Genomic DNA, 21822 nt, shown 5'->3' with positions numbered 1-21822 from the left:
TCTTTGCCAATTTTGATGCCTTTGATTTCCTTTTGTTGTCTGATTGCTGAAGCTAGAACTTCCAGCACTATGTTAAACAACAGCGGTGAGAGTGGGCATCCCTGTCGTGTTCCTGATCTCAGGGAGAAAGCTCTCAGTTTTTCCCCGTTGAGGATGATGCTAGCTGTGGGCTTTTCATAAATGGCTTTTATGATCTTTAAGTATGTTCCTTGTATCCCGACTTTCTCAAGCGTTTTTATTAAGAAAGGGTGCTGGATTTTGTCAAAGGCCTTTTCTGCATCGATTGACAGGATCATATGGTTCTTCTCTTTTTTTTTGTTAATGTGATGTATCACGTTGATTGATTTGCAAATGTTGAACCAGCCCTGCATCCCAGGAATGAATCCTACTTGATCATGGTGAATAATTCTTTTTATATGCTATTGAATTCAATTTGCTAGTATGTTATTGAGGATTTTTGCATCCATATTCACCAGGGATATTGGCTTGTAGTTCTCTTTTTTTACTGGGTCTCTGTCTGGTTTAGGAATCAAAGTAATACTGGCTTCATAGAATGAGTCTGGAAGGTTTCCTTCCTTTTCTATTTCTTGGAATAGCTTGAGAAGGATAGGTATTATCTCTGCTTTAAACGTCTGGTAGAACTCCCCTGGGAAGCCATCTGGTCCTGGACTCTTATTTATTGGGAGATTTTTGATAACCGATTCAATTTCTTCGCTGGTTATGGGTCTGTTCAAGCTTTCTATTTCCTCCTGATTGAGTTTTGGAAGAGTGTGGGTGTTTAGGAATTTGTCCATTTCTTCCAGGTTGTCCAATTTGTTGGCATATAATTTTTCATAGTATTCCCTGATAATTGTTTGTATCTCTGAGGGATTGGTTGTCATAATTCCATTTTCATTCATGATTTTATCTATTTGAGTCATCTCCCTTTTCTTTATGAGAAGCCTGGCTAGAGGTTTGTCAATTTTGTTTATTTTTTCAAAAAACCAACTCTTGGTTTCGTTGATCTGCTCTATAGGTTTTTTAGATTCTATATTGTTTATTTCTGCTCTGATCTTTATTATTTCTCTTCTTCTGCTGGGTTTAGGCTGCCTTTGCTGTTCTGCTTCTATTTCCTTTAGGTGTGCTGTTAGATTTTGTATTTGGGATTTTTCTTGTTTCTTGAGATAGGCCTGGATTGCAATGTATTTTCCTCTCAGGACTGCCTTCGCTGCGTCCCAAAGCGTTTGGATTGTTGTATTTTCATTTTCGTTTGTTTCCATATATTTTTAAATTTCTTCTCTAATTGCCTGGTTGACCCACTCATTCGTTAGTAGGGTGTTCTTTAACCTCCATGCTTTTGGAGGTTTTCCAGACTTTTTCCTGTGGTTGATTTCAAGCTTCATAGCATTGTGGTCTGAAAGTATGCATGGTATAATTTCAATTCTTGTAAACTTATGAAGGGCTGTTTTGTGACCCAGTATATGATCTATCTTGGAGAATGTTCCATGTGCACTCGAGAAGAAAGTATATTCTGTTGCTTTGGGATGCAGAGTTCTAAATATATCTGTCAAGTCCATCTGATCCAATGTATCATTCAGGGCCCTTGTTTCTTTAATGACTGTGTGTCTAGATGATCTATCCATTTCTGTAAGTGGGGTGTTAAAGTCCCCTGCAATGACCACATTCTTATCAATAAGGTTGCTTATGTTTATGAGTAATTGTTTTATATATTTGGGGGCTCCGGTATTCGGCACATAGACATTTATAATTGTTAGCTCTTCCTGATGGATAGACCCTGTAATTATTATATAATGCCCTTCTTCATCTCTTTTTACAGTCTTTAATTTAAAGTCTAGTTTGTCTGATATAAGTATGGCTACTCCAGCTTTCTTTTGGCTTCCAGTAGCATGATAAATAGTTCTCCATCCCCTCATTCTCCAGCACTACTTTTTGAAAGGACTGTCCTTTTTCTACTGATCTGGAATTTGTCCAATATTCCACTGAATTGTGTATTTGTCAATAATCAGTAGAATACATTTATGCAGGTCTATTTCTGGGCTCTCTATTCTGTTCCATTGATCTATTTGTCTAATATTTTATCAACAGCACACTGCCTTGATTTCTATAGTTTTACATTAAGTTTTGAAATTGGTAGTTTTCGTTCCCCAATTTTGTTTGTCTTAGTATTGTATTGTCTAGTGTGGACATTTTAACTTTTTATATAAACTTTAGAGTTGTTATGTTGCAATCTCCAAAATATTTTGCTGGGATTTGAATGGGGATTGCACTGAACCTACAGAACAGTTTAAGAAGAATTAACATATAAATAATATTGAGTCTTTCAATTAATAAACATGGACTATTTCCTCTTTTTTTAAGATCTTCTTTGATTTATTTTATCAGTGCTTTAAAATTTTCAGCATGCTGATCTTGTATGTTGTGTTCAATTTATAGTTAAGTATTTCATTTAGCTTCTTGCTATTATTAATGGTATATTTTTATATCAAGTTTTTGTTGGTCATTGTTAATATATAGGAAAGAAATTAACTTTGTATGGTAACCTTTTATCCTATGATCTTTCTACATACTCACTTTTTAGGCTCAGGATTTTTTCATTGATTCTTTGGGATGTTTTACATAAATAAGTATATCATCTGCAAATAAAGAGAGATCTATTTATTTATTTCCAGTTTCTATATCTTATATTTCTTTTTCTTATTTCGCTGCATAGGTTGTGATGTTGAATAGGAGTGAAGGGAGAGTGCGTCTTTGCTGTGTTCTCTTAGGGGGACAGTGTCCAGTCTTACTACTAACTATGAAATTAGCTATTGTTTTTATAGGTGTTCTGTATTAAATTGAGGACATCCCCCTCTGTTTCTAGTTTGCCAAGAAATTTTATCACAAGAACTGGATTTTGTCAAATGCTTTTTTGGCATTAGTTGATATGATTGTATGATATCTTCTTTAGCTTGTTGATGTGGTGCATTGTTTTTATTGAGTTTTTCAAATGTTGAACCAGTCCTGCATACTTAGAATATGTCTTAGTTTATCATAATGTGTAATTCTTTTTATATTGTTGGATTCCATTCACTGCTATTTTGTTGCTGATTTTTATGTCTATGTGTATGAGAAATATTAGTCTGTAGTTTTCTTTTCTTGTAATATTTTTATTTCCTTTGTGTATTATGGCAAGGGCGAACCCATAAATTGAGTTCTATTTTCTGGAAAGGATTGTAGAAAATTGGCCTCATTTCTTACTTGAAAGTTTGCGACAATTCGCCAATGGTACACTTATTATTTATTCCATGTCTTTAATAGATATAACGTTATTCAGATTATCTACATTTCCTTGTTTTAGTTTTGATAGTTTATGTATTTCATGCAACTGGTTCATTTCATATAAATTATCACTTATAAATACAGAGTTGCTTCTAGTATTCCTTTTAATGTCCAAGAAATCAGTAATAATAACCTTTCTTTCATTTCTGATGAAGATAACTCATTCTCTTCTCTCTCTTCTAAGAACTGTCAAATTTAATTCATTTCTGCACTAATTTTTATTATTCTTTATTTCTCTTACTTTTAGGCATATATTTTCTTATTTCTTTAGTTTCCTAAAGTGGATGCTTAGGTTATTAGTGTTAGAGCTCTTTTCTAACATATGAATTTCTAATATATGAATTTAATACTATAAACTTTCTTCTAAGCACCATTACCTCTATTCCCCCAAATTTTTCTAGGTAGAATTTTCATATTCATTTAATTCAAAATATGCTTTAATTCCTTTTGATACTTTTTTTGACTGATGTGTTATTTAGAAATGTAGAATTGTATTTAAGCTGTATTTGGTGATTTTTTAATTATTTTTTTTTATTGACTTCTGGTTATTTCTATCAAGAACACACTCTGTACAATTTCCATTTTTTAAATTTCTAAAACTCTTTATGACCCAAAATGTAATTTATTTTGGTGGATGTTTTATGTGAGATTGAGAAGAAAGTGTATTTTTGCTGCTATTAGATTAAGTAATCTTTAAATGTCAATTATATTCAGTAGATTGATAGTACATTCAATAGATCAAATCATTGATTTTCTGCCTGCTTGATCTATTAATTATTAATTAATTAATTAATTAATTATTAATTATTAAAAGTGGCACCTGGGTGGCTCGATAGGTTAAGCATCCTACTGCAGCTCAGATTGTGATCTCATGGTTTGTGGGGTCAGGCCTGCATCAGGCTCTGTACTAACAGCTCAGAGCCTGGTGCCTTCTTAGGATTCTGTGAGTCCCTCTTTCTCTGCCTCTCCCCTGTTCACACTGTCTCTCTATGAAAAATAAGTAAACATTTAAAAGTGGATTGTTTAAGTCTCCAGGTATAATAGTGGATTTCTTTATTTCTTTTTTAAATTGTTTCAGTTTTTGCCTCAAGTATTTTGATGCTATGTTGTTATGTACATGCACTTTTAAGATGCTGTCCCTTCTGTGGAGATAGATTTATTGTCATTATGTCCTTTTTATACCTGGTAATTTTACTTGAATGAAATTAACATAGTAACTCCAGTGTCCATTTAATTATTGTTAGCATGATATATATTTTTACTTTTAGTTTATTTTATTCTTTACATTTATTTTTATTTTTTAAATTAATTATTTCAAATTGACATCCAATTTAGTTATTATATAGTGCAGTAATGATTTCAGGAGTAGAATCCAGTGACTCATCCCCCACATATAACACCCAGAGCTCACCCCAACAAGTGTCCTCCTTAATGTCCCCTGCCCATTTAGCTCATCCCCCCCCCACCTGAATGCCTCCAGCAACCCTCAGTTTCTTCTCTGTATTTAAGAGTCTCTTATGTTTTGTCACCCTCCGTGTTTTTATATTATTTTTGCTTCCATTACCTTATGTTCATCTATTTTGTATCTTAAATTCCACGTATGAGTGAAGTCACATGATATGTGTCTTTCTCTAATTTTGCTCAGCATAATACACTCTAGTTCCATCCACCTTGTTGCAAAATGGCAAGATTTCATTCTTTCTGATTATTGAGTAATACTCTATTGTATATACATATCACATCTTTATCCATTCATCTGTCGATGGACATTGGGTTCTTTTCATACTTTGGCCATTGTTGGTAACACTGCTATAAGCATTTAGGTGCATGTGCCCCTTTGAAACAGCATTTTTGTATCCTTTGGCTAAATACCTAGTAGTGCAATTGCTGGGTCATAGGGTATTTTTATTTTTAATTTTTTGAGGAGCCTCCATACTGTTTTTCAGAGTGGCTGCACCAGTTTGCATTTCTACCAGCAGTGCAGAAGTGTTATTTCTCTGTATCCTCACCAACATCTGTTGTTGCCTGAGTTGTTAATGTTAGCCGTTCTGACTGGGGTGAGGTAATATCTCATTGTAGTTTTGATTTGTATTTCCCTGATAATTAGTGATGTTGAATTCTTTTTATGTGTCTTTTAGCCATCTGGATGTCTTCTTCAGAAAGGTGTCTATTCATGTCTTTTGCCCATTTCTTCACTGGGTTATTTGTTTTTTGGGTGTTAAGTTTGATAAGTTCTTTATAGATTTTGGGTACTAACCCTTTATCTGATATGTCATTTGCAAATACCTTCTCCCATTCCATCGATTGCTTTTAGTTTTGCTAATTATTTTCTTCACCATGCAGAAGGTTTTATCTTGATGTGGTCCCATTTGTTAATTTTTGATTTTGTTTCCCTTGCCTCTGGAGACATCTTGAGTAAGAAATTACTTTAGCCGAGGTCAAAGAGTTTGTTGCCTGCTTTCTCCTTTGGGATTTTTATGGCTTTCCGTTCATCTGTTCTGCATCCCAGAGGTTTTGGGCTTTTGTGTTATCGTTTTCATTGGCTCCATGTACTTTTTAATTTCCCCTTTAACTTCTTGGTTAACCCATTAATTTTTTAGTAGAATGGTCTTTAATCTCCAAGTATGTGTTGTCTTTCCAAAGTTTTTCTTGTGTTTGATTTTGAGTTTCATGGCGTTGTAGTCTGAAAATATGCATGGTATGATCTCAATCTTTTGTACTCATCAAGGGCTGATTTGTGTCCCAGTATGTGATCTATTCTGGAGAATCTTCCATGTGCACTCAAGAAGCATGTGTATTCCACTGCTTTAGGATGAAATGTTCTGAATATATCTGTTAAGTCCATCTGCTCTAGTATTTCATTTATTCTATTTTATTGGATTTTTTTTAATGTTTAAGTGTTTTCTTATGTCTTTTCTTTTCTTTTCCTTTTTTCTCTATTCTGGCAAGCTTCTTTCAACAACCAGACCAAAACACACTTAGGATCTAACTTCCTTTATTTGTTTTTTTGTGTTGTTTTAAAGTTTTTCATTAATGTTTTTAATTTTATTAATTAGTTTTCCTCCTCTAAAATGGCAAAATGAAGGAATTCACCCCAAAAGAAAGACTAGGAAGAAATGATGGCCATGGACTTAGTACAGATATAAGTAAGATGTCTGAACTAGAATTTAGAGTCACGATAATAATACTAGCTGGGTTTGAAAAAGCATAGAATCCCTTTCTGTGGAGCTAAAAGAAGTAAAATCTAGTCAGCATGAAATTACAAATGCCAAACAGAGAAAGACAGATACCATATGTTTTCACTCTTATGTGGATTCTGAGAAACTTAACAGAAGACCATGGGGGAGGGGAAGGGGAAAAAAAGTTACAGAGAGGGAAGGAGGCAAACCTAAGAGACTCTTAAAAACTGAGAATAAACTGAGGGTTGTTGGGGGGTTGGGGGGAGGGGAAAGTGGGTGATGGGCATTGAGGAGGACACCCGTTGGGGTGAGCACTGAATGTTGTATGGAAACCATTTTGACAATAAATTTCATATTAAAAAAATTAATTAAATAAAAATGCTATAACCAAGATGCAATCTCTAATGGATGCCACAGTGGCAAGGATGAATAAAAGCAGAGTAGCAAATCAGTGATATAGAAGACAAACTTATGGATAATAATAAAGCAGAAAAAAAAGGGAAACTAAGGCAAAAGAGCATGATATAAGAATTAGAAAACTCAGTGACTCATAAAAAGGGAATAATATCCAAATCATAGGAGTCCCAGAAGATAAAAAGAGAGAAAAAGGGGAAGTAGGGTTATGTGAGCAAATCACAGAAGAAAACTAACCTGAGGAAAGACACAGACATCAAAATCCAAGAAGCACAGAGGACTTCCATTAGATTCAACAAAAACCAACCACCAACAAGGTATATCATAGTCAAATTCACAAAATACTCAGGCAAGGAAAGAATCATGGAAGTATCAAGGGAAAAAAAAGTCCTTTACCTACAAGGGAAGACAGATCAGGTTTGCAGCAGACCTAGCCACAGGCCAGAAAGGAGTGGCAGGATATATTCAACGTGCTGAATCAGAAAAATATGCAAGCAAGAATTCTTAATCCAGGAAAGCTTCTCATTCAAAATAGGAGAGATAAAGAGTTTCCCAGACAAAGAAAAACTGAAGGAGTTTATGACCACTAAACCAGCCCTACAAGAAATTTTAAGGGGGACTTTCTGAGGGGAGAAAAGTTGAAACAAAACAAAACAAAACAAAAAGACCAAAAGCAACAAAGACTAAAAAGGGCCGGAGAACACCACCAGAAACACCAACTCTACAGGCAACACAGTGGCACTAAATACATATCTTTCAGTACTCACTCTAAACATCAATGGACTAAACGCTCCAATAAAAAAACATAAGGTATCAGACTGGATAAGAAAACAAGATCCATCTATATGCTGCTTACAAGAGACGGATTTTAGACCTAAGACACCTTCAGATTGAAAGTCAGGGGATGAAGAACCATCTGTCATGCTAATGGTTGCCAAAAGAAAGCTGGAGTAGTCATACTTATATCAGAATATCTAGATTTTAAAATAAAGACTTTAACAAGAGATGTCATAATTAAGGGGTCTATCCACCAAGAATACTTAACAATTGTAAACATCTATTTCCTCAATGTAGAGGCACTCAAATATACAAATCAATTCATCACAAATGTAAAGAAACTCGTTGATAATAATACCATAATAGTAGAGAACTTCAACATCCCACTTACAACAATGGGTAGATCATCAAAACAGAAAATCAACAAAGAAACAATGGTTTTGAATGACACACTTTATTCTTTACATTTGATGTTTCAGCATACGGTTGGATCTTTTTTTTAATTCACTCTGACAATGTGTCTTTTAATGAATGTATTTATACCATTCACATTTAAAGTGATACCGATAAAATTTTAATAATATCTACTCTGATTGTAACTGTTTTATATTCATTGCATTTGTTTTCTTGTTTTTCCTCCTTTTTTCCTGCTTTCTCTGGTTTTAATTGAGCATTTCAACATTTTATGGTTTCATTTAATCTTTTCTCATAAGAAATCAATTACACATCTTGGTTTTTTTTTAAAGGTGATTTTACTAGAGTTCACTGTACATTTTTAACTGACATAAGACCTCCTTCTAATAAAATGTAGTACAGATATCTTAAAACAGAGTATATCTAATTCTTCCCACACATTCCTCATGATATTACTGTTATTCATTTCATTTATGTTAGTCTCTTTCACCTGTTTTTCTTGCCTTTTGGTATGAAGTGTAATTTTCTTTTTTTGTCTAAAGATGGACATGTATTGGGTAACAGGAACTACTGAAACTAATAGGCCTTTAGTTTGAGAATTAGTGTGAGAATTCATACTCTGCCTACCAGCTGCATTGTGCTTAATATTTGCTATAACTGTAGGTGCCAGAAGCTTCAGAATCCTCTTGTGCACTTGTGTTTGTTTCCCCTCTTGACTTTGGTCTTCCCTAAGTACTTTTCCTCAAAGTGACTCTGTCTTGAAATCCTCAGCTATAATTCACTGTTACTATATTGGAGTCTTGTTGATTTGGTAGAAAGGTGTGGGGAAGGGAGAACATTCTACAATTTGTTAAAAATTAAATCTAATTCTTTTAATGGTCCCAAGTTTCTGAGATATGGTCCTGATAAATGTTTGTCCAGTTAAGTATAGTACTCCTCCATGTCCCTAATCCCTTCCCTGATAGCAGCATTCTGGATGTAATGTTTGGCACTTTGAACCCTATTGACTAATTGAATATTTTTCTGCCATAGATTAGAGAGAAAGATAAGGGAGCTGGTTTGCCTTTCTTCTAGTTGGGTTAAAACTCTGGGGAAGTATTTTCCCTCTTGAGAGTAGGAGAAGTTGTGGAGAGGGCTCTGGGATATTTTACAATAATGCTCTTCCCCTCTTGCCAGAGCTACAGGTAGATCTTTTTGGGATTCACCATAAGAATCTCATGGGATTCCTGGAGATAAAGCAAAAGAATTGTGGGATTCCTCTTAAGACTGTGGTCCTCCTCCCAGAGTTTCTTACCTGGAAGCTCATCCACATTGATCTTCCAACAGTTTCTAGAAATTACCATTTAAATGTTCTTAAAGTTTAGGATGCTAGCAATTTCTGCTTCAGATAAGCAGAACTCCTTTCTGTCTCTGAATTCACCTGTCTCTACAGATTTCCAGATGGCAGTCTGCCCTGCAATTTCAATAATTTGATGATTTTGAGAAAAATCAATGGTTTTTACTTTGTCCAGTGTTTTATTTTTTCTTGCAATGACAGAAGAGATGACTTCCAAGCTATTTACATATTGGAGCTGAATCCAGAAGTCACTGAAAAGTCCTTGAAATATGTCTTCTCTTAATTTCCATTTTAGACCTCTTAAGAAACTCAAAATAAGCAGACAATATATTCTTTTCTTTTAAGAACTAACAATTTAAATAGAAATATCACATATTCATATGTATATACATATATGACATTTTGGAGTGCATAATTAATTATACTTAATTTGTAGGTCCTCATCTGTCTGCAATGTGAATTTTCTGGAAAATTGATGTTTCTTGAAAATCTTGTTTTAATTAATAATTTATACTTCTCTTGATGGTGACACAAAGTTGTTTATATATACATATATAGAAATTTATATATATATATAGTTATTTATATACAGTCATTTGTATCTATAGTTATTTATGTATACATATACATATACATATACATATACATATACATATACATATACATATACATGTATTAGCCTAACATGCCCTGAGAAAAACGTCAAGTCTTATTTCCCTTCATGCTGTTTTCCAGTCTACTCTTCATTAGTAGAACTCTTCATTCCAGAACTACTCTGAGTTCTTGGGTTGGCTTTCAGGTTTCATACATTTCATGTGAATATGAAATCTTCATATGTTTTGGCTTTCATAGTTTTCCTGTTTGTTTTAGGTTTCAGGTGATACTTCTTCATGCTACCTATTTGCTTCCATTAGGAGCAAAGCCTATGAGGAGCCAGCCTGTGAAAACTATGTATAAAATAAACTGCTTTCGATACGTCCTGACAGGTCATGCTATCAGCAAATTAATAAACTTTGAGATGTATATTTTGGGTATTTTTTTAACACTTTTGCTAATTATATTGTTCTCAACTTTGTCCTGAATAAGTATAATTTTCCAGGTAAGAAATGTGTGGATAAATAGGGTGCTGTGAGCTGCCTCAAATCCTTGTGCAATAAATAAAATAATTCTGAAGACATACCAAATAAGACCCTTAAAATTGTGGTTAAAATTCGAAGTCTGCTCATTAATTCTGTACAATTTGCTTCATTAAATTTATGAGAATTTGAATTCTTACACTTTATATTTTCAGTCTGACTTTATGATTTTAATTAAAGAAAATAATTTAACATCGAGTCTTTGTAAGAAAACATAATTTTCTCACTACTATATTAAAAACAAATTCCCTACACTATCTCTTTAAATATTATTAATACAACAAAAGAATTGCCAACAAGCATATATTTTTAAACACACACTGGGCTCTCAGGGACTACTCAGATTTCCTTTAATGAAAGAAGACAGGTGTGAATCTGGACATCTTTCAAAGATGGTGTAACAGGATACACATATTCATTCTTCCAAATTTTATTTCTGTTGGCAATGGTTAATTTTTCTACTACTCTCCATTTTCCTCACTTAATGATGTTTTGCTAATAGCATCACTAAAGCCCACTTGGACAGAGGTAATATTTGATAAAAGTAGATGGATCCATATTAAACTGACTAGGAGCCAAGGGAACTCGAGGTCAGTTATTCCTAACAGGATTTCATTAGGGGTTTGCATTCCAGGAAATACTTGCCTTCAGTGAACAAAGCTACTGTGAAAAGTAATATGTAAGACTGACTTTTAGAATTTCCTGATAATAACACAAATTCATTTGGGGATCATAAGGATAGCTTGTTAACCTGAAAGCAAGCTGGGATACATAAGGGAGTTGGGTATTAAAGATCCACATGTGATGATCTCTTACTGCATCTGTACCTTCCGTGACCTTCTGTAAGGAAAAGCATACTCAGCCAGAAACCTTTACATCCCTAGTACATAATGCTCAAAGAGTTCTGAATTTAGTAATAGATGCGCAGGTGTGATTTGAGGTTAGTGAGCAGTAAGAGACTGAGTCACCAGCATTATATTATATGAGTCAGAGCTGGGGGGAAAATCACAATTCATTGAACTCAAAAAGTTATATGCCTGATTTCTCCTGAGCCCATAATTTTAGAGTGGTAATCAGGCATTCTGCATACTTTTTAGGTGCCCATGAGTTTATTCTTCTGATTCCTTTGGAATGTAAATAGAAATTCATTTTTTTCCACTCTTCTTTGACAACCACTGAAGCTATATCAGTGAATCAACAATTTAAGTCCTTTTTCATGAGTAAAATAACAACTACTTTGTTAAATAAACACAAGTAAATTTTGAAATTAACTTGGAGTATACTTATCAAAGATCATTCTGTATTCATTAGTTTAACTTATTTATATTTTATATTTACTCTTGAGGTTTCATTTTGAGTTTATATTATGGTTAAGAATTAACACTGAGTTTTAAAATGCATTGAATTGTTTTTGTAAATTCAGTGTGTGTTTACAAGGCTTTTGAATTCTGACCTCTATTATAAGGAAAGTTTCTTAGTTTCTCATGTCCTAGGGAACCCTCCTCCCCACCCTACTGCTGCTGCCAACCAAACTTTCCAAATATCTGTTTGATTCCTTAAGTGGGGCCAAGGGGAATGAGCCTGATCTATCAAATGACTCAGAGTCAATAAAGAAAACTGGTTACTATAAAGAGGAGACCCAGTGCAGTCGTTCCAAGTTGCACCTGTGTCTCTACTCAGAATGGAAATGGAGCATAGGAAATTTCAGGGACTTGTCAAGATCAATCTTCTAATTGTTGGCAGAACCCTATACACTATGTATGAATGCCTGTCCAAACTAGCAGTGGGATGATTAACCCTGTATATGAGAATCACAGCAAGAAAAGCACCACTGTCTTTTACTCACTAGATACTCTCCCTTTTATCTCTAATACTGAATCCAAACCTATTTCAAATGTGAGTTTTTAATTCAATGATTATGAAACTTATTCTTCAATTGCAGAATCTCTTAATAAAAGTCCTCCTGTTAACCTCTAGAAATAAAAAGGGGGAAGATAATTGGTCAAATAAATTAGAAAATGCTTTATACTTTTAAAGAATTACACACATTAACATGTTAAAGCTTTTTACCACTCTTTCCCAAGCTTTTTCAAAAGCCAGGTAGCCATTCTTAAACAGAAAGTGCATTTAGAAATAGCAGTCAGGCAAAAACTTCCTGAATTTCTTTCAGCCTTGTAGACCCAAATGGTCCTTATTCTAAGAAACACGATTTGCCTTTTTCCTCCTTAACTCAATCACAGTAAGGAATAATATTGTAAGTTTTACTAAAATTGAGAAAACAGTAATCTCTAGAGATTTTTTAACATGACAGCCTAAACCCAATATGAACATTTTAATTTCACATGTATATTTATTAAAGATCTTGTTTTAGTAAAAGAAAGGCATTTTAAGTGTATTCTTCATTATTATCAATATAAATTTCATTTGAAGTTTAGTTTTGTATCTGTATGTATACTTGAGAATCAAGTATTGGAACTTTTAAATAAGACAATTTTAACAATTATCTTTAATTATCGATCTTACCTTAGCTGGCTCATTTGATAAAAACAAAAAGGTCAGGTGTCAGTGGATGAAGTTAATATCATAAAGCTTTTTTCCCTCATTTTATAGGTATATACATTGACCTCTATCTGGCATTAAGTGCAATGCACAGAGATCTACATTGCGATTAAAGAGGTGATGAAATATCTAACTTAAGAGTTGGACAGTTACAGGAAAATGGCCTTATGTAAAAAGTCTTTATAGTTTATCATTGTAAACTTTCTCAGATACAAATGTTTAACCCCTCAAGAGGAAGAGCCATTTCTATTACAAACCATTAAAGAAAATTAAGCTTCTTCACGACTTAGATTCTGTTAATATTCCTGCACTTAAGCTACCAGTGTTTTAAGGGGTGAGGTTTGTTGAAATTTTGTGCAAAACTTCATACTTTTCTTTATTGTAAATCACACACTAATTGGTGTAAACGTTTGACTAGTGATTTGGATATTGAAATACTTGCAACTCAATGGGAAGATCATTTATTAGGGACCAGAATTGGATCACCAACCACTGTTGTGTGGAAGGAAAGGGAGAAGACAAGGCTTAAAATTATAGCCAACTACCTCAGTTAGTTGAACTACTTGGTTTTGCATGTCCCTTCCTTGTCTGCTCTTGTAGGACTTTACCATGCATTATGGTCACATATCTGGAAATGAGCCCAAAATGGCATGAAGAAAACCTTGTCTCTGAATATATCACCTGACTCACAATTGGATCCAAGAAAACCAATGCTAATAATTTTCAGAGTTCAAAGAGTAATGCTGAATTTTTCTGATTAAAAAATATTATAGAATTATATTAAATGGTGGTAAAAAGTATGCTGAGTACAGAATGATGTATCTTCTGTTCTACTTCTATTCACACTTTCCAGGATAACTCTCTTAACTGTGTGTGTTTTTACTTTTCTGATGGATAACACCATCATTCTAAAACAATGCTTTATTTTCAAATGTTCTTCTACTTTAATCTCTGGCTCTTTATTCACTTCTTGATATAAAAAGTAAGAGTTTGTCCCATTTTCTATTTCCCTTCTTCAATTCTCCTCCACTGGAGTTGTCATCTTATAATTTTTAATTCTCCTACCAATGCCATTTGCAACTTTAAATAATATAATTAGTATTTCTTATTACATTAACTTTAGAATTTATTAATCTCAAATAAAGAAATGGTACATCTACACGGCCTTCCAGTACCCTACCCCTCTTTTGTTAGCACATACATTGTTTTTATGTTATCAAATTTCATTATTGCCTTTTTTCATAACAATAATGCAATGTTTGGTATTGGAATACAGGTGTCTTTTTCCACTCAGCCTTTTACAACAAAATACTACAGACTGGGTGGCTTATAAACAACAGAAATTTACTTCTCAAAGTTCTGGAGGCTAGAAGTCCAAGAATAAGGGTTCTGGCATGGTCAGGTTCTGGCGAAGGCCATCCTCTGAGTTGCAGACTGTCAGCTTCTGCATGTTTCCTCACTTGGTGGGAACAACAAGACATCTCTCTCAGGTATCTTTTAGAAAAAGTTTTACATTCTTATGGTAGATAAAGTGTTACTTCTTATATAAGTACTCCTTTTATCAAAAGTCAATTTTAATCTCAGTCTACATTGTGCTGTATTATCCTGCTGCTTTGTAACAATTTGTGCTCTTTATGCCTTTTTGTATGACAACTAGATATCCAACTGACATTGAACTGACAATTCTACAAAGTACAAACCTCATGTTACCTTTTGAAGGTAATTTAAGTTTTATGTCTGGGAATTCAGTGAAATCATATAACTTTTCTGAAGAAAGCAAACTAGGTATATTTAGCAACGAATCTGGCTTTAGGGTTCAACCGTATAAGATCCCTTACAGGCACTAGACGCTGAAACTAAAAACTAAATGATAAAAGCTTATTTTTAAGAACTGTCTCAAGTTTCATAATTTTTAAAAAAGTCACACTCATAAAGGAAGCCAAGAATTTTTTTAATTGGAAAAGAAATCCATGATTCTTATGCAGTAAATAGAAGTAAATACTATATAGGAAAACCCATCTATTTGAAAACATTGCTATATCAGAAGAGGATTATTATTTAGAGATCCTACATGTGACAGAATTGTAAGGAGTATAAATACATGTTGCTCTGAGGCAGCAAGACAAAGTAAAGGAGTATTTCAATAGTCTATATATTCATATATATGGACTAAATCAGGGTAAAGCAAGGTTCACAAAATTTAAGGGTAATTTAAAGATAGCATTTCTAGAATAATTTGAATATTCGGTCGGTAGTTTTCAGTAGGTAAAAGACACTTCTTATGTTTTGAAACTGTGAATATGGGGAAAAGGCTCAACACTAATACCAGTGTTTGCATGTGACATTGCATGTTTTGACCTCTCAATTGTTTTCATTTATAGATGAAAGGTTTGAATTATTTCAATAATTGGAGTTCTGCTTTTTGAGAGGTCTTACAGTGGAACCAGGACTCACTGTTTTAAGGGAACTATTGATATTATATTATAACTGGTCCTTAATACAATTTAAATTTGGACAGATTTATTCTAGTTAAACCATAAATGTCAACATCGTAAACTTGTTTTGATTAAAGGATTTTTTTTCCATCAATAAGAAAAGAAGGGCATTAGTCTTATTCACGAAAGTTTGGTCATCATGACCAAAGGCCCCACTTAACACCATCACAAATTGGATATTAGGATTTTAATGAATTTGTGGGGATATTTTGAGCCTATAGCAATAGGCTTCTTTTAAAACTCAAAAACAGCCAAAATTTATCATTACATAAATGTCATTTCATGTCATATTCAATGTATCCTTAAAGGAGAATGTTTAGACCATGTAGTACAAATGTATTCTTTTCTTTCAGTGACCAAATTATGCTATATACATTGATTAATCCTAATGTATTTGCGTAGCTTTTTATTCCTGGTATTTCTAGTTGCTTTTTTTTTTTAAGATAAAGCATATGATCAAATCACTCATATTCTGACTTCTTAATCTTACTTTTGAATACTATCTGCTTGATTGTCAATATTTTTATAGACTACTTCTTTTTCTAATTTCTTTTATGGCCTTACATCTTTTCTAACTTAGATTATTTAATTCCTAGGACTGCTGCTTAACTACCACCCTGAAATTCTTTATGTTGAAATCCTGATTTAATATTACTATTGATTAGATCCAATGTCTTTCTCCTTTATTATTCTGAATCTTTTTTTTTTTCCATTTTTTCTGGAGTGTTTCTTCAAGTATTTTTTTAAAAGGAAGGTACATAGTAATAAAGTTTCCTCTTGTATATTGCAAAAATATTCCTACTGTACCTTTATGCTTGATTGGTAATTGATTACATATCTGGATATATATTTTAGATTCAAGGTTATTTTCCTTCAAAATGTTGAAGCCTATTCTAGTTTCTTGTGGTTCATAGGATTACTACCAAGGTGTCTGAGACCTATCTGACCTTAATTTCTTTATAGGCAACCTGTTGTATTTTGTGTTTCCTCTCAGGAAGCTTTTTGGGTAGTCTTTTGATCCTGAGGTCCTGATATTTCACCAGGAGATATTTAGTTGTGTGTCTTTTGTCATTCCTCTAGATAATGAAGACTTATCTTTCTTCATCATTCAGAAAATGTAAACTGCTCTTTCTTTCATTATTGTCTCTTCTCCATTTTCTCAGGATTCTTTATATAGTGGACCTCTTAGATGAATACTGAATTTCCCGGATTGAGCCTCTATCTCTTTTGTTGGATTCTATATCTCAAAGTCCTTTCCTGTGTCCTGCATTTAATCTCTTTCCTTCCAGATCCTGTTCTTCATTGATCTTGGTCCTTCTCTTTTGTGCTTTCTCAACTGTCTGGTAATTCTGCTTATACAACCATGTTTATGAATGAAGAACTATGCTGAAAGTCTCAGTAGCTGTTGTGGATTTTCTCAGGAGATTTTAGTCCTGTTTCCGCTGTCTTCCACACTGAATGTCAGCTCTGTGTACATGGTAAACAAATGTCTACTTGTTACCTTTGCTTTAGGAAGAGCAAACTGGGATTTAGACAGACTATACTCCACTTCACTGCAAGAATAAACATGTCTTCATCCTAGAATATTGGTTCCCAATGCAGGATACCAGTTTTCCCCCAGGAAAATGACCCCAGGCTATTTTTATCAATGTCATCCTAGATTTATCCTGGGAACCACTGACCCTGCAGTCACTCTTTAAGCAGGAATGCTAGAAGCCTAGTTGGCACCATAGCTCTTCCACAGACAGCCTTTCAATTGCTGGTCTGAATGCATTCTCCTCCCTACTTTTGTTCTCTGAATCTCTAAGCTGAGTTTGGTGCCTTAGACATATAACTCCCACCATTACTTAAGATTTCTCCTCAGTGTTTTAAGGACTGTAATTTCTCCCTTGCAGAATGTCAATATACCTCCATATGTTTCAATTTTCTAGAAATTAATAAAACTATCTTCACTCCTCTGGGTTGTTTTTCCCAGTATTGTTACAGATTTTTTTCTTTTTATTCATTTTCACTGTATTTTCATTGGAATTTTATAAAGGAGAGTCAGTAAGTGTTTACGTTCAGTTGCTCTTTTGGATGAGAAATGTAGAATCAATGTTTTGGTCTTATGTAGAGGTACTCTTCTTGCATGGTATTTCAGAGAATGGGCTCTAGAACTTGATTGCCTGGGTTTGGATCCTGATTCTGCCCCTTCTGTGTTTGATGTTGTGAAAATCACTTAACTCTTTAATTCAATTTCTTTGTCTGTAAAATGTATAGGCCCTAATAATATTTACCTCATAGAGTTGTTCTTGTTTTTCAGTATATGCATATATCATATCTACAAAATGCTTATTATACAGAAATGGTCACTAAATATTAGCTATTATAATGACTTGTATAGCATGGGGTTGCATAAGTTTCACGAATTTTATACCTTTTCAAGAAGAGTGTCACATATGACACTAAAACTTAAGTACATCATAGTATTTAATAGTATTTTTTTTGTTTCCTTAAAAATTTATTTTATTTTATTTTTTATACTTAAGGGAATAAAAACCATAGGGCCTTTACAAGTCCTTTTGACTAGTTGTTCCAGTATTCAAAGGTCATGATTTATGAATGAGTACATTGCATCTTCTTATGAGTAAATATTTGTGGACTCTTAGTTGCCTTAAAGAGAGATAGCAAGAAGTTTGTCATGGTTTTTATGTATCAAAAATCAGTTGAGATGAACTCACATGGAGTACATGTCTACTATGGAAGGTGTAGTTCATCTTAAAGGATGGGACATTCTAGTTAGGATTTTGAAAATTAAATTAAAAAAAATAAACTATGAGTATATGCATCCTGTATTCATAACTAATCCAGTTTGTAAATTTGTTTTATTTTGGTACTGACAATTGAACACCTGCTCCCTGTACTCTGTATTTTGAAAATGACTCAGTAGGTTGTACCTTGCATAGCAGCTTCTTTCAATGTACAAGTGTTTAGGATAAAGGGCAGTAAACACATTCAGCAGACTCCAAAGTTATACTACATTGGAAACTTTATGATTTTTGAACATTATAAAGCCATCTGAAGAAGTTACTTCCTATGAAGACAACAGCACAAGGTGATTCAGAAGATAACATAAATCCATGGTTTTGTAAATAATACATTAATATCTCTGTGTAATACAATAATTTGAAATTTTCAAAAATAAAGAGAAAGACAAATAAAAGAACTATCATTATCTGTTAGGCATGGCTTATTGTTAAAAATTAAGCAATTTTCTGTAGGGAAGTCTTTTTGGTAGCTTCAATTATTATTCAATTATTCAACTATTATTCAATTTTTAATACTTCAATTATTGTATTTGCAGCAAGCTAGAACACAAACTATAAACATCTATGTTTTCAGAATTTTTATTCTGTTTAAAGTTCAGTACTGACTTGACTGAAGTGGAACTTGGGATTCAGTTTATTCATATCACTGAGTTTAGAAGAAGAGTCTTATTCAGGAAATTTGAAATGCAAAGAGAATTAAACTGATGCGAATTAAAACCACAATGAGTCACTACTTCAGATCATTAGGATGGCTATCCTAAAAAACACAGACAATGGCATCTGTTGAATTATTATAACTGGTGAGGATGTGGAGAACCTGGAAACTTCATCTTTTCTGGTGAGAATATAAATTGGTGCAGCCACTTTGGAAGACGCTTCGGCTGTTCTTCAAAATGCTAAACCTAGAGTTACCATATCAACTAACAATTACACGCCTTAGGTTTCCCATTCTGGAGAGAATGAAAACATATGTCTACACAAAGCTTGCATATTAATGTTCATAACAGCATTATAACTCATAATATCCAAAAAGTGGAAACAACCCAAACATCCTTCAACAGATTAATGGATAAACAAAATGGTGCTTCCATACAATGGAATACTAATCAACAATATAAAAAAGAAATGGATTACTGACGCATATTACAACATGGATGGACCTTGGGAAGATGCTCCGTGAAAGCAGTCAGCTACAAGAGACCACATATTATATGATTCCATTTATCTAAGATGTCCAGAATAGACTATAAAGAAAGGGTTAGGGGGCAGGTGAATGAAGAGTTAAGGTTAATTAGATTCTGGTGATGTTATAAAACTCTGTGAATATAGTAAAATAACTTGAATTGTATACTTTAAATTGCAAATTTTATGATATGTGAATTATACCTCAATAGAGATGTTACAAAGGAACATTAGAGTTTAAAAAAGACAAATCAATTTTTAGACACATTAGGTGAAAATGTTTAACACTATACATTGTGCTCTAAGAATAGGGATGTAAGTCACAACCTTTATTTCTGTCTTGTACAAAATTAGCTAGTATCCAAGGGTGATTTTCCTCAAAATAAAAAATAGCTATTACCTTACTGCTTAGTCCATCCTATTTATAAGCACTCAATATATTGCTTTTAGCTAACATGAGACTTATTACATTAAAATGTTCATATGTCTACAGCATGGACATTTACTGTTTGGAGAGTTAAGCTTCTTTCCCTAGAAAAGCACAAGTGGATGTAAACCACAAAATCTTGCATGCAGTTTCAGAGTCTTTAGATTAACTCTGCTAATTACATAGTGTGGAACAATTCATCATAATGACCAGTAATGCCAAATCTACAGAACACAAAAGGGAATCAAGATAAACATACATATGAGCTCAAAATCTTGGCCTTCTTTTTTAAATTAGCATTGGGTAAATTAAAGGGCCTAGTTTTCACAATAAAAACAAACACACTAAAAAGAAAAGAGAAAACAAATGAGCTCATGTATAAACTGCACAAGGATAGACATCTTAAATTTAACTGTGTCGTATGAAAATTACAGTTTCTAACATAGTGTTTCACATATCAAAAATTCCACAAATGCTTATAAAACAAATGAAGAAATGAATCCTTCTTGTGTGCATAAATTGATATCTTGCATATCCATTGACTAGCCTAGGATTGAACATTACAAACTCTGATTCGAGGAATTGTAGAGTACTTGTATTTATTATCATTATTTTTTTAATGTTTATTTTTGAGAGAGAGAGAGAAACAGAGCATGAGCAGGGAAGGGGGAAAGAGAGAGGGAGACACAGAATCCAAAGCAGCTCCAGGCTCTGAGTGGTCAGCATAGAGCCCGACATGGGGTTCGAACCCACAAACCGTGAGATCATGACCTGAGCCGAAGTAGGACACTCAACAGACTGAGCCACCCAGGTGCCCCACAGAGTACTTTTAGAAGTACCACACAGGCCAGACAGCTATTCTATGTCATTTCATATCTGCTTTCCTAATGAGTTCACTTTAAAACTGAAAATAAATTATTTAAAATCATAAGTAGAGTATTAGACTGGGAGCAAGAACTAACTCCAGCTTCTGTACATCCATTTTGGAAATACAAACATTCTCTATAAACTAAACTAGCAATATGGAGCATTTTTTCTTCATCACCTGTTAGTAGTTACATGTTTGGAACAAAAACTGTTTCCTGTTGGTAAAATAACCATCGAGATGACTATCATATATCCAGCGTTATCTTACATACTGGGTTGTTGTGCTATAATTAAATATTACTATCATGACTTACTATTTTTGGAATGGAGATCACATTTGAGCATTTGAGAGTTGATGGTCAACAGGGTGCCCTAAATTGACAGAGATGTTGGGAAAAAATCATCAAGGGCCACAGAAGATGACTGCAATGACATGATCACATTATTTCTGGCTGAATACAAGCATGATCCTCTGTCAATGAATTTAGCATTCTGGAAATTTACCATGTTATAAACAAACACTTGTCATTAAGTGACATGAGCATCTAAAAATCTTAGTGCTTCAGTTTCCTCTCTGGTCCAATAAGGTGTCCTTGATTAGATGATCTCTAGCTCTGAGCTTTTCATAGTGTAAAAAAAGTGGACTGCTCATTGCACATCATATAGATACTTCCAAATACATGTCTTTAAGATGAATTTAAAATGTCAGCACTCTGAGATACATATATTACCAGTCATTGGATTATGTTATGACAATATTAATGTTTGTTAAATCTTCATTAAATTCATGCCCATCATAGTTGCTAGATTCTAGTCCAACCCAGCCATAAAACAAAGTAACACAGTGTACAGTCAGAAGAATTTTGTTCTACCCTCAAGCTTTCTCAGTCAGTTAAGGTATGACAATTACT

This window comes from Panthera onca, chromosome D3 (genome assembly GCF_046562875.1).
Source record: "Panthera onca isolate mPanOnc1 chromosome D3, mPanOnc1 haplotype 2, whole genome shotgun sequence".
NCBI lineage: Eukaryota > Metazoa > Chordata > Mammalia > Carnivora > Felidae > Panthera > Panthera onca.
This window is presented reverse-complemented; position numbering follows the sequence as displayed.